This window comes from Ceratotherium simum, chromosome 27 (assembly GCF_057802395.1).
Source record: "Ceratotherium simum simum isolate JZ-2026a chromosome 27, ASM5780239v1, whole genome shotgun sequence".
In the NCBI taxonomy this organism is placed as follows: domain Eukaryota; kingdom Metazoa; phylum Chordata; class Mammalia; order Perissodactyla; family Rhinocerotidae; genus Ceratotherium; species Ceratotherium simum.
This window is the reverse complement of record NC_141926.1, coordinates 30,692,586-30,706,845: the sequence shown is the minus strand read 5'-3', so window position 1 is coordinate 30,706,845 and position 14,260 is coordinate 30,692,586.

Sequence of the window (14,260 nt, the reverse complement as noted above, 5' to 3'; positions counted from 1 at the left end):
TACAGGTAATACTTCTCAAGAAAGTTGTCTCCATTTCTTCACTTCTCATTCTCTCATCCCCATCATTCTAATATTCATTTTCAGCATTGCAATTCAAACCGTGTTTATCAAGGTCATCAGTGATCTCTATCTTACTTTACACAGAGATCAATTTTCTCTCTTCATCTAGCCCAGTGGCTCCCACTGGGCTATTTTCTCTCCCTCCCAACCTAGGGACAATTGGCAATGTCTGAAGGTATTTGGGGATGTCAAAACCAGGAGTTGTGCTGCTATTGGCATCTAGTGGGCAGAGATCTGGGATGCTGCTAAACATTCTACACTGCATAGAACAGCCCCCAACAACAAAACATTATCTGGCCCCTAAGGTCAATAGTGTTGGAGGTTGAGGAACTCTGAACACCTCAACCTTTCAACAACATTCCACAGTTGTAAACACTTGTTCATTATATGTATCTCTCACAAAGAACGTAAGCCTAATGAGGTTCAGGGCTTACCTGTCTTATTTTTCATAGTATCACCGTGTGTAGAAAAATGGCCCAGATTAGGCAGGCAATTTCTACATTTCATAAGTAATACTTCGCTCACATGATTATTGTGTATTTTAGCAATCTACTTAAATCTTGGACTAAGGGTAAAATATATTGGTTTCATCCTTGCAGAAGGGTTTACTTAACTTCAACCCTTCTCAGTATAACTTCTCCAGAGTAGTTACAGGTGAAGTTCTTGTTGCTTCCCATCCTTCCCTCCATCTATATGCTGGGAGATGAGAAAACTTGTAGACTCAAGGCTTTCTTGGAGGATGGAACTCTACCTAGCTAAGGAAAAATAGAGCTCAAGGTAGCTTGGATTCAGGTCTGCTATTGTTGATATTTATGAGCATTTTGATTTATTACAGCATTTTAGGCTAAATAGGCCTTTTTGTATTGGTCAAGAATCTCAACCATCATTTAACATTTTGAATTCGTTGTTTGTTAATTGTTTCCTATGAGGAAATGGATTCTAGGTCTCAGAAAATAACCTCCAAATTAAATTGAGAAAACCAGCCTTTTGAACATTGGGAAATATCTATAGTAGAAACCGCATCAGGAATTACCAGAAAAAAAAAATCAGTGAATAATGAAAAGGGCAACATTGATAAAGGCTGTTCTAGATGATAAAAATAATGCGAATTTCCTTCTCATTACAAAATAATACAAACATAAACAATACCTGATAAAATTATTCATGGAAAAACTTCATCTAGAAGAAGTGAATTAATTATATTTCAAAGAGAAAGAAGCCACTATATTAGTCTTTAATATGCAATATATGGTTATAATTATTGCATGTAAAAACACTTAATTCTTACATCAAATTTTTAAACCTATATTAAGCTTCATTCTCTGTCACTCTCGCTAAGCATTCAGAGCCTGCTCCTTAGAAAGAGTTTGTGTATGCACATCTTGGGAATGAACATAAAAGCAGGATGGAGTATGCTGTAACAATGAAATATTACCATTCCTTTCTGCCTCACATATTTTAGATTGCCATTTACTGTCAACAATATAGAAAGGTACTTCGTTTAAGCAGTAAGTTTAAAATTCTTACTGAGAACAGTAGTAAACATTAATGATTTTACTTTAGACTTTATCAAAAATTTTCATGATTCAGTACACAAATTATATCCTTCATGTCAGAATAAAATAGATTAAATTACACCTTAGATAATGAGGCTGCAAGAGAATATCCTCGGATGAGTTTTCAAAGCCCAGCTTACATTAAAGGATGGGCAGGTTTTATTTGAGTCTGCACTTCTATTTATGAGAGTTATTAATTACTGCATATTTTCTTTCAGCAATTCTAAAAGTCTGTCTACCTATATCCACTGAAATATATGTTCCAAACAAAACATTTATTGGTGAAAAAGGGAATTTTTTGCGGTATAATCAGTTTTGTGTTTGAATTTGCCTGTATGTAAAGAGCACTTAACATCAAACAGCCCCCCTTAACACTGAATGCACCAAGCATTTTCAACGTGAAAATGCCCCACGCCACACAAACCTGGACAACGCTAAATTTTACCCACCTAACGTTCAGTGTCTACTGAAAAGGTTCCAGAGAATTTTTTCTTTGTGTTGTTACTTACATCAAATGGCAACAGCCACAAAATTGCTTTGGCTTCTTGAGATTCGTCTGATTAATGAGGAAGGGTGAAGTGATGAAGTAGATGAACCCTATTCTTACTCTTTCACAGCATTTGCGGGCTGATCTTTGTTTATGTGGCTCTTTTTAAGGAAATGTTATGGTGTCTTTTCTGGACAGCTAAATCCTAGTCCCCAAGAGATGGCAATTTCACTCATTGAAGTGTCTGGAAGTGAAGAGTGACAACGCAGCACAACTTCATATGGGTTGTTTACACTGACAAGGTGTCTTTTGAGGAGGACATCTGAGGAAAGTTCCTAGCTGGGTCCTATGGACCAGATCTGAGCCCTAAGAAGAAAGAAAAATCAATTTGCTGAAAGTAATTTCACCAAATGATCAGTTTTCCAAAGGAACATAACCAAATTTATGAATTGTTGGTTTATAATTTTAAAAGCTCTGATGGTGATATGTAAGAGCTTTAATTGAAAAGGTTAAACAGTTTTAATAACATGGGGACCAAACATCCCAGGTTTCCTGGTAGGGTACAATTTTTCTTTGGGCAATTATTAACAGTGCCCCCTTTTACTTTCAAAAGTATCCCCAGCTTGGAAGATACGTTATATGGCCTCTCACCTGTCAGATTGGCCATTATCAAAAAGACAAAAAGTAACAACTGTTGACCAGGATGTGGAGAAAAGGGAACCCTCATACACTGTTAGTGGGAAGGTAAATTGGTGCAGCCACTATGGAAAACAGTATGGAAATTCCTCAAAAAATTAAAAATAGAACTACTATTAAGATCCAGCAATTTGACTTCTGGTTATTTATCTGAAAGAAATAAAAACACTAATTTGAAGAGATATATGCACCTCTATGTTCATTACAGCATTATTTACAATGGTCAAGATATGGAAGCAACCTAAGTTTCCATCAATAGATGAATAGATGAATGGATATATGTATATGTATATATATATATATATACACATATATACAATGGAATATACTCAGAAGTAAAAAAGAATGAAATCTTGCTGTTAGTGACCACATGGAGGGACCTAGAGGGTATTATGCTAAGCGAAAGTCAGGCAGAGAAAGAAAAATACTGTATGATTTCACTTATATGTGGAACCTAAAAAACAAAACAAAAATGAACAAAACAAAACAGAAACAGACTCATAGATACAGATAACAAATTAGTGGTTTCCAAAGTGGGCAGGGGTTTAGTGGTAGGAGAAATAGGAGAAGGAGATTAAAAATTACAAAATTCCAGTTATAAAATTAATGTCATGGGGATGCAATGTACAGTATAGTGAATAGAGTCAATAATATTGTAATAACTTTGTATCGTGACAGATGGTAACTAGACATCATGGTGATCGTTTTGTAATGTATATATACTGAATGACTATGATGTACACCTGAAACCAAGAGGATATTGTATGTCAATTATACTTCAATTAAAAAAAAGAAATATTTGACTTGTGTTATTGAGGAAAAAAATACTTTTCCAAATGTTAACATGCTACTTGTGAAATTAGCAAAAGAATCCTAAAAATTCTAAAATATGAGTAAACAGAAATTAGTATAAATGCAAAAGTTCATGAATGAAGCATTGATTTTTTTCATTTAGTGATATGGATAATTATTAAACATTCTTGTTACAGACTTTAAAACCAGTTATAGCGTAATTGACTGGCTTGGACCTGTTACTTGGGCTCCTCATCTGTAAAATGGTGACAGAAACAGTGCTGTGAAGCTAAAATGAGTTAGTTTATGTGAACTGCTTCTAACATGCCTGGCGCATAGTACTGTATAAGATTTAGACGTAGTTGTTAACAATAAATTGGTAAATTTGGCAAAATCTGTGAATTAGTCTTTAAGTGAATTGGCTTAAGGAGAAATGTCTTCTGGCAAATTTGTTTCCTAATACTTGACCTACAGTATATGCAGTGTATCCCTAGGGATTCACAGAAATAACTCTGACAGATACCAAGGAAAAGTAACTCTATGAACCAGGACATTTAAATTTGTACAGTTAATGTAACCTCATTTGTTTGTATCCACAGGCTCTCGAGATCTAGGGAAATTTGAGTTTCTCTATTATTCTTACCTCTGGGCAGGCACGTAAGCCTGGATAACCAATATTCACAGAACATTCTTCCATGTGGGTATTTTGTATCTGATCACCTCCCACCCAGTGAATACCCCTCTTTCCTTTACAGGAATAAGCCTTCCACGCATTTCCTCATAAATTTTAATTCAGAAAATAGAGTCAAAATATGCTTCTAGTTTCCTGGGAAACTTTTCCTTCTGAGTCAACAACAACATCTTCCGCATGCGAGGAAGTGAGCAATTCAAGGCCATAAGGAAGCACACACACAGCTATTATAATGTGCTATGCAAAATCAGCTTTGTGCATTAGACTCACCATAAACTTCAGAGAGCATGTGCCAGTGCATATTAGAAAAAAAGCAAAATATATTCATTGACCATATGTACAGAAATAAAATGTTTGCTAAATTATGTTGCCAATCCATCTCCAATCTGTCTTTTCTGGCCATCCTACAGCTGACGTGTCATTTCAGTCCTCATCATCACTCACTCAGATCATTTCATCACATACTAAGTCCCTTCTTCCTTCTTGTCTTCCCTCCAGCAACCATCAAATAATAAGTATCTCTATGTAGCAAGCATTATTTAGGGACCGAAAAAAGTCAATAAAATTGACTTCCTTCCTTGAAGAATATTAAAAATCTATTGGAGGAAAACAAGTACGTCCAGAATCGATCAATTTCCCAGCTAGTTGGTCAGCTCCAGTTCCCATCTCCTGCACACTGTCCCATCGCCAACTGCTACTTTTCTAAAACTCATCTCTTCTCCCCACTGTAAACCTCCAATGATTCCTCCAGAGGCTTCAGGATAAAATCCAAAGTCCTCATCACAGTTTAGGGAGACTTCACAACCTTCTTCAGTCTTTCCAGCCTCAACTTCAGCCACATCAAACCATGTGCCAGTCTTCTCTCTTCTAAGACTTATATATACTCTTTCCTTTTTTTGCCAAACTGTTCCTCCATTATTGGTAAAATTATTACTCATTCTCCAAAAATGATTTTTTGTAATTTTCTCATTGGAGCTTTCCTGATTCTCCTAGTCACAATAAACCATACTTCCTCCAGTTTCCACTGACAGCACACACTTTCATTATGGTATTTAAAATAACATATTATGATTTCCAAGTGATATAATCTCCGATAGGACTCTGAAAAACGGAGAATCATGCTTTGTTGTGGGGAAATTCATTGCATTTCCTCATTTCTCTTGTAATATTGGCAGACAGTAGAGGATCAATAAATATTTGTCGAATAAATTAATGAATTCTACTCAAGCTTCAAGCATCAGCCATATGCTACATTTTCCATGAAGTCTTTACCTCATTCCATCTGCTCTCCTTGATACAGAATCCCCATTAACTCATAAGACAGCACCCGTTCTTCTCTCCTAACAGTTGTTCACAAAGTGTTAGAGAGAATTCTATGAATACCAGAAAGTGATGCCTTGTTCAAGGTCCTTTGACTAGTCAATAGTGAGGTGAGCCTAGATTTCAGAGTTCTTCTTCCTGTACTTCTGGGCTTAGAACCCCATAGGAGTAGGACTCAGAGTAATGAAGTCACCATTCTGTCCAACAGGAAAATTCCCTCAACCTGATCATTCAATGCCAGTTATATTAACTAACACTGTATTCCTTTGAGTTACCATTGAGAAACAGCTTGAAAAAACTGTATTGTGGCCCAGAAGTTAGGGTTTGAAGTAGAAAAGCAGGGTAAGGTCACAATGACATACTCATCATGATTTTCAGGAGACAAAGCATAACAGTCTTTCAGGGATTCTTAGACTCTTGCAATAACAATGAAAAGGAGTTCCCTGGCATCCAGTACCTTTTCCTCGGCATTCATGAATTAAGGAAAGTTTCCAATACACTGGACACTGAGCCTAAGGTGTATAATAACGGGACACTCGTTACCCATTGTTGAGGACTCTTATCGCCTCCAGGGCAGGTGTGATCTTTGTCTACTGGCCCAGATCATTCCCCTCTCAACATCATCTCTTATTTCTTACTCTCCTTCGGTATCCCACCTCCCATTTCATCCTCTCCTCCTACCCCCTTTTCCATGCCCAGGAAACTCACACCACATTGTTTTCCTCAGGACTCCCTTGACTTTCACTGAAATAGCAAAGGAAATTTGCTAAGAAAAATCAGATGTTTTCGTTAAATCATATGTATGAATTTTTTAACTAACATGACAGTATTTCAGTTCATATTTTGATTTCTTCACATTTAATCATTTTTATTTTTACTGAAGACAAACTTCGACACTTTTTGAATACTTGTTTTATACACTCGGACTATGGAAATAAGTCAGATGCCAAGTTATAAACCTCTCAAGACTATAGTAATGGAAGTGTTTCGGAAATACATGTGTACTCAACAGGGAAAAAATTAGCACATTTAATATGTTTAAACATAAATATGAACACTGAAAATAAGCCTTAATGTACACCAAACATTCTTGTTTTTTTCATTGTTTTATTGTTTCATGACAATCTTACAATACTCATAAAAATATGGATATATTAAACTTCAGCTGCCATAGATTTGCAGGTTGATTTTTGTTTTAATAAACTATAACTATTAGAGCAGTGAGTTATCACAAAAGGAGAGCGAGTCTTCCCTTATGACTTTCAGAGTCAATTTCTAGGATAATTTTTATTACTATATCCTAGAATTTGGCTTTATTTGAAAAAAAAATCAGAAAACCATGATAATTGTTTTGCTTATTTGTGTTAAAAAAGACAATTACTCTGGTATTATAGTCAGAATCCATTTATAGAGATCAATCTGTTTATTAGCAACTGAAAACCTCTGTATAATGAACAAAGTAATAAATGAATCTCTGAGTGGGAATGTTATGATATTGGTAGAGCAGGGTCAAGACTTATGAGAAAGACAGAAATCATCACAGAATCACTAACAAAAGTCAACATTTACTAGGAGGATAAGAAAATGCTCTAAGTACCAAAAAGAATCAAATAATCAAAAGGGAGAAAGAGGAAAAAAGAGGTAAAGAAAGAGAAAAAAATAAAACGTTAGCTTGTAGTGAATAGAAGACTTTTAACAATGCTGCTCTATAAACCAAAATGATTTTTTTTAAACACGAAAGGGGCAATGTTTTTAGCAAAATGCCTTCTGGCACATTTTTACAAGTAATTAATGGATTTTGTATAAGTGTATTCTATTTCACTGTTGAGTTACCATTTCAACTTTGCATTCACATTTCAGATGTAGGGTGAAAGGGTTGTAGGTTGTAGGGATGAACTTCTAGACAAAGGTTGACCATAAAGCCAGTTAACTGTTTTTCCAATAATTACTGGCCTCTAGGGGGATATCATTAAAATATATGAATTTCTAGCATCGTGGTTTCCAGTGAAAACTGTGCTTTATAGAACTGACAGGACTAAATAAAAAGACACACTTACAGCAAATGAAGGTCTCTATTTTTTGACTTAGTAATGTTTTAAAACAAATAAATAAACAAGGTGTGACAAGATACAATTTGCAATCACATCCAATATTATAACAATTAACTTTAGGAAAAGATATAGGTTAATGTTTAGGAAATTTAATATACTTACTTCACAGTTTTTGAATTAACCATAAACCAAAATCTTGCTTATTTTCCAAAACATGAAATGTTATCAATCCTTGGGAACACTAATTTGGGGGCAGTAATGAACACAATTACTCTGCTAGTAGGCGAAAAGAAAAGTAACTGTATATATATATATAATGTATGAAACTGATTCTGTTTTATAATATATCCTGGGTAGTAAGAGCAAATGCCTACAATTAGGCCGATTTATTTTAGTATCTGTTTCCAGCAGTAGGCCCCATACCCTCATTTTTTTATTCTTAGCACATTAGAGTCCAATATATAGGAGGGATCAATAAATATTTGTTGAATGAATGAAAGCACACTGCTTAAGAGAAATCAGCCAAATAAGGATGAATAAGAGGAATTTAGAGCAGCAGATCAGCAATCAGTCATTTCAAATATTTCCATTTGGTGCTTTTGCCTTTCCTTTTTTTTCTTTCTTCCTCTTTTTGTGTCCCTTATATTTTCTTACTTAAGGTCATTTTAGTATTAAGTGGTGGTCTCAGACCATCACCTTCTGATTTCAGTAAATTTATTCTTAGAGCCTAGCAGCTAAAACATCATGGATGTGGAAATATAGAGAGCATATATGTTTGTAGAAAGGTATAGTGTATCTTTTTCTACATGAAAAATACTGGCATTTTATATTCTTCGAGACTATGAATATGTGGTATATTCAATATTCAAAAAATTAATATCCTATTCTGACATTATTTCAGCTTTTTAATTTAACATAGACCAAAGACATGCTCAAAGAATGAAATAACTCAATTATTGGGAATATCTGTTCCAGTTTACACGTCAGTCATAAATTCATTTTAGAATAACTCATATCTGAACACCTTTTTCTACCTTCAAATTTATATAAGCTTCTTTTCTGCAGCTGCAAGAGATATCTTTTGCCTATGATCCAACAAAGAATTTTTTTGGCTCTGGAATTCAGTCATTCATTCATTCATTTTTTTATTTATTTGTCAGATTTTTATGGAGAGTCAATTCTATTCTGTGATAGAAATGAGTCTCCTGCACATGAAACCACATGGAAACCACTCTCAGGAAGCTTACACACTTGGTGGGAGTGGAAAGGATTCATATAAATATCTAAAATGCAGTATCAGCAAAAATATAAGATGTTGGGAGTTTAGCTAACCTACTCCATGGTATTGTTGCCTAGGCATCCATTTTGTGTGGCTAAGTGGTCTACAGGGGCCTTGAACTGACACCAGCTCCTTCTGCAAGCCCATGCCCTAGACAGCAGCCTGCAGAGTCACACAGCAAATGTAAGTTCCTGATATGATTTCCATTGTGATCATAGCCTCTCCTCTCTCCCAGCACCTGTATGCCTTATACACCCCTTAGATAAGACCCCCGTGGGACTTACCCAAACCCAGCTCTCTTGGTTTGAATTGACCAATCTGGCCCTAGCCTGAGAAGTCCAAAGTGCTCTACCCATGAACCCTAATAAAGAAAGTGCCCCAAGTCCTGTCACTCTCTCTGCCTGCACTTTGACCTCCCCAAATGGCCCCTTGAGGTGTGCCCTGTACCTTCCCCAGATCTGTGAGTAATAAACTTCTCTATTTCAATTTATCTTATGATCTTTTGTTGAACTGTGGCTCACCATCTGGCAGCCTGTGCACCACTTAAAAAACGTCAATTTAACAAAGTCATAACATGAGGTTATAAACACAGAAAAGCAAAGACAGAGGGGAAGGGGAACCTAAGGTACACAGAAAAATATAGCAGCTCTACAGAGGATCTGTCTTTTTAATACAAATCTAAAGAATGAGAAAAAAAAGTTTGGGGTAAGAAAGTTGGAGAGGGCAAAGAGGCAGTTGTATACCTAGAAAGATTATAGCTTGCTTTTTTGAATTTTGAGAACGACTGCTAATTAAACATTTCTGAAATATGAATAGTATGGTGAGTGAAAAGAGTCTGGACAGGTAGACAGAGATCAACACCTGCCCTGAAGGCCATAAAAGTCCTCAGTAATGAGTAACAGGTGTCCTGATTGAAAGATCAGCCTGGAAATAGTGTGGAGAAGGACATGAAGGGGAGACACAAAAAGCAAAGAGAATTGAGTCTTTACATATTCTGTGAGGTAATTTACTTTAATTAATTTAGGACGAACAGACAGATGTATTTGTGTGTGATGTTAACTTTCATCACACCCTGAGGATGGTTCATTAATATGTGAATGACACTACTCTGGAACACACATTCCAGAGGAAGCTTTACAAGTACTTCACATACCATCTACTCTATTGCAGAAGTTTAACTGACTAGCATAAAGGATTTAGACATTAAATTGGAGGAAGGAAAATGAGTAGTATTCCAGATACATGATTGGTGAGTGAGATTCCACAGGCTCACTGCTCCTCTGTGAATACTGTATGAGAAACTGACAAGTCCAAGAGTTTGCTACCTTAGGAGCAGTGCCCTAGGTATAGAACTCTGTTGAGGCTTACTTTCCCCTGCTTGCACCCCCTTCCTGATCCAACTAGTACTTTGGCTGCTCCTGAGGCCATAATATTGCTGCATTGATTCAGAGGGTAGTTCTCATAAGAGTGCCTAAGGAGAGAGAACAGGAGCTTGCTGAGTTTTCGGGAACATGTATGAAATTTTGTCCTTGTTCACTAATAAGCATCTTTAGGTATAGCAGATTTTGGTATGGTACCTGCTTTCATTATGACAGATCAGAGACAGTTTTTAGAGATAAGACTTAGAGCCACTTCCTACTCGCTAGTCACCAGAAGCTACCAGTATTTACCAAAGAACCTGACAGTTCCTGAAATACAAAAACTTAGGCCGGTGTGCAAGAGAGACTATTCTAGAAGGCCAGATCAACAGTCATTTATGGCTCAGCAAAGATAATGGCAGTGGGTCTATAGGAGAAGGAATAATTTTGAGAGAGATGTATTAAGTAGAGTCAACAGAATTTGACGGCAGATTGAATATTGGGGGTCAAAATAAAGAAAAGTATAGAAAAGTTTGTCAGTCACTTCAACAGGGGAGGAAAATATATTTGAAAAGAAAGGTCTTGGGCATTGTATTGCATTATTACTTTCCTGTGGTTGCTGTAATAAATTACCACCAATTTGGTGGTTTAAAACAACAGAAATTTATTCTCTCACAATTCTGAAGGCTAGAAGTCTGAAATAAGTATTACTGGGCTAAAATCAACGTTCAGCAGGGTTGCCCTCCCTCCAGAGGCTTTAGGGAAAAATCTGTTCCTTGACTCTTCCAGTTTTTGGTGGCTGCCTACCTTCCTTGACTTGCAGCCAAATCACTCCACTCTCTGCCACCATGGTGAGATCACCTTTTCCTCTGTGTCTATCAAATATCCCTCCACCTCACTCCTGTCAGGACGCTTGAGGTTGTATTTAGAGACCACCCTGATAATCCAGGATAATCTCCCCATCTCAAGATCCTTAACCTAATCACATCTACAAAGACCTTTTTTTAAATATATATATATATATATATAAAGTGATATTTACAGGTTCCAGGGATTAGAATCTGATATCCTTGGGACTATTATTCAGCCTGCTACAGACATATTAAATTTTAAGTGGCTACAGGAAATTCTAGAGGATATATCTGGTAAACAGATGGATATGGGGTCTGGAGGTATGAAACAGAAAGCAAGATCATTTGCAGAGAGAAGATAGTGCTGGTGAAACTGGATTCTTGGTGTTTTTCTGAAGTAGCTTTTGGGGAGAACGGAGCAGAGAGCTGACCAGTTGCTAAACAGTGTTTTGAATGTAGTAGAAAGACATTAGTAAATAGTATAGCGGCGATAATCTGACAAGTTGCAGAAATGTTTCCTAGTCATCCTCAGATGGCTGGATGTAGGAATCAAGAGAAGAAGTAGTTGGATTAACCAGCAGCTGGAGTCTGCCAGGTACATGCGGTTGGAAAGATGAATGAGCCATGGGGTCAAGAGTGCTGATTAAAGCTGTTAAAGTGTTGGTTAATGGGATTTAGGCTGGATGGAGAAGCAAAGTCAGGAGAATGCTGAAATATTTGAGGGAAAAAACTAAAAATAGGATTAATAGGAATTAAAGGATCAAAGTTTTTGTTCAAAGAGATTTATTATTTCAAAGGTAGAATAATTGATAGCAGTGTCTACACGGTATTGGTGACTAGATAATATGGACGTTGAATATTATTGTTGAATAGAATAAGGAAGTGAGAGGGTATGAGTAGTCATTCTCAAACTTTCACGTGTCTAAGCTTTGTCTGGAGAGCTTGTGAAAAATGCAGATTCCCTGATTCTACTTCGAGGATTCCGATTCAATGGTCTGGTGTGGGATCCATGAATTTGCGCCTTTAATTGAGATGATTTGGATGCAGGTGGCAGGTGTACCACACTTTGAGAAACTGCCATAGGATGTTAGAATTATAACATACATAAGTATTGTTGAGAGTAGCATGAAAGCAAGATTTTCAATGAGAGAGAAAAGTGTGTCAGCTAATCATCAATGCAGGTAAGTGATCAAGAAATCAGTAAACAGTAGAATAAATACTAACAGAGCTAAAAAGCATTGGATGATATGGACAAAAATGGACAAAAGGATTTCACATGAGGATAAAAGTAGAGTGAGCTGAGACTTACAATGGTGGGGCAAGGAGAATGCCAACTCCATCCCTGGGGAGGACAAGAATATGAAAATGTGTTGCCTCTACACAAGGGCCTTTCAAGGGAAGTTTTGTTTTCAAAAAAGAGCTAAGGTTCAAATAAAGTAAAGGAATAATCTTGTTACTTATGTATATGGATTTATCCCCCAAAGATAGTGTTACTCATATTTTATCTCCCACATTTTCTTTACACATAAAAGGAACTCAATAATTGTTTTTAAAATAATATTTATTTCTTCTTTGTATTCAAACTTGACATTAAATGAGTCTACAGAAACTTAACAGCATATCTCATTTCAAAAAACAATGTTATATGCATGTGCATTTTTACAATACATACTTTTAAAGTAATAATTCTGAGAATTAAAACTTTCGTTCTTTCATTCAAATAGCAAAACTTTACAAAACAAGAAAAAATATATTGACACGCACATATTTATGTATTTTCACCTAATAATATTCTAATTTTAGTATACATAATTAGAAGTGATATACATTTTAAAATTTATTTATTTTTCCAGATTTTTGAGGTATAATTGACGCAATCAATTCTGATTCTCTAATAAAATATGTCTATAGTTTTTTCCATATTTCAGTCATAAAGAAACAAGAATAATATAGATAGGAAAAAAAATTAAATTTAAAAAACATTCTACCTAATGTTGATGGAAGCATTATTAAAAATAGACAAAAGATAGAAGCAATGCAAATGTCCATTAACTAATGAACGGATAACCAAAATGTGGTATAATTATATAATGGAATACTATTCAGCAATAAAAAGGAAAGAAATACTGGTACATGCTACAATATGGATGAACCTTGAAATTATTATGCTAAGTGAAAGAAGCCATTCACAAAAGATCACATATTTTATGATTCCACTTTTATGAAATGTACAAAATGGACAAATCTTTAAAGACAGTAAGTAGATTGGTGGTTCAGGGGCCAGGTTGAGGGTGTAGCAAAAGGGAAAGTGTAGTGAATGCTAATGGATACAAGGTTTCTTTTTGGGGTGATATTCTAAAATTAGTTTATGATGACAGTTGCACAATTCTGTTTATGTGCTAAAACCCATTGAATTGCACACTTTAAACTAGTGTATTTTATGGTATGTAAACTATTTCTCAATAAAACTCTTAAAAAATAAAAAGTATTCTAAGGTCTCCTTCCAGAATAACCTGTGGTCAATTCTATGAAAAGATCTCCAACAATATTTCCTCCCATCTCATTCCCTCTGTTCTTCTACTTCAAGTTGGTTCACTCATTCCTGCCTTCAATTTCTATAGAACATTTCCAGAGGCTTTGCTAGTAACATAAAGACCTAGTCCACTGCAAGTCACACAAGTCCCACTTAAGTCTTTACTTTTCAAATCACTTAAACTTGATTTCTTCATGGCTGACAGCAGAATCACTTCCTACCCCTCTCTTTCCCTTGTAATGAATATAAAACACATTCTGGAACACAACTGCAAGTTTCTTGTAAAATAAACCTCCAAAACCAATTTTAACACACTGGGTGTCCCAAATCTTCTTCCCAAAGATCAAAGTCTGATTTTCCTGGATTGTTAGCATGATTGAAATGAAAACAGCCTGCTTCTAGCATTCAGCCTTATGATCCTGACAGTAAAAAGAATAAATATGGTAGAAACAGCTGTACATTTTCAGGATTGATAAACTTCAGCTGGAATTTTTTACACTGAAGTTTTGCATTTGAAGTTTATACCAGCAACTAACTTTAGACAGTCACATATGATCCAGAAATGGGGCTTTGAAGATGAAAGATG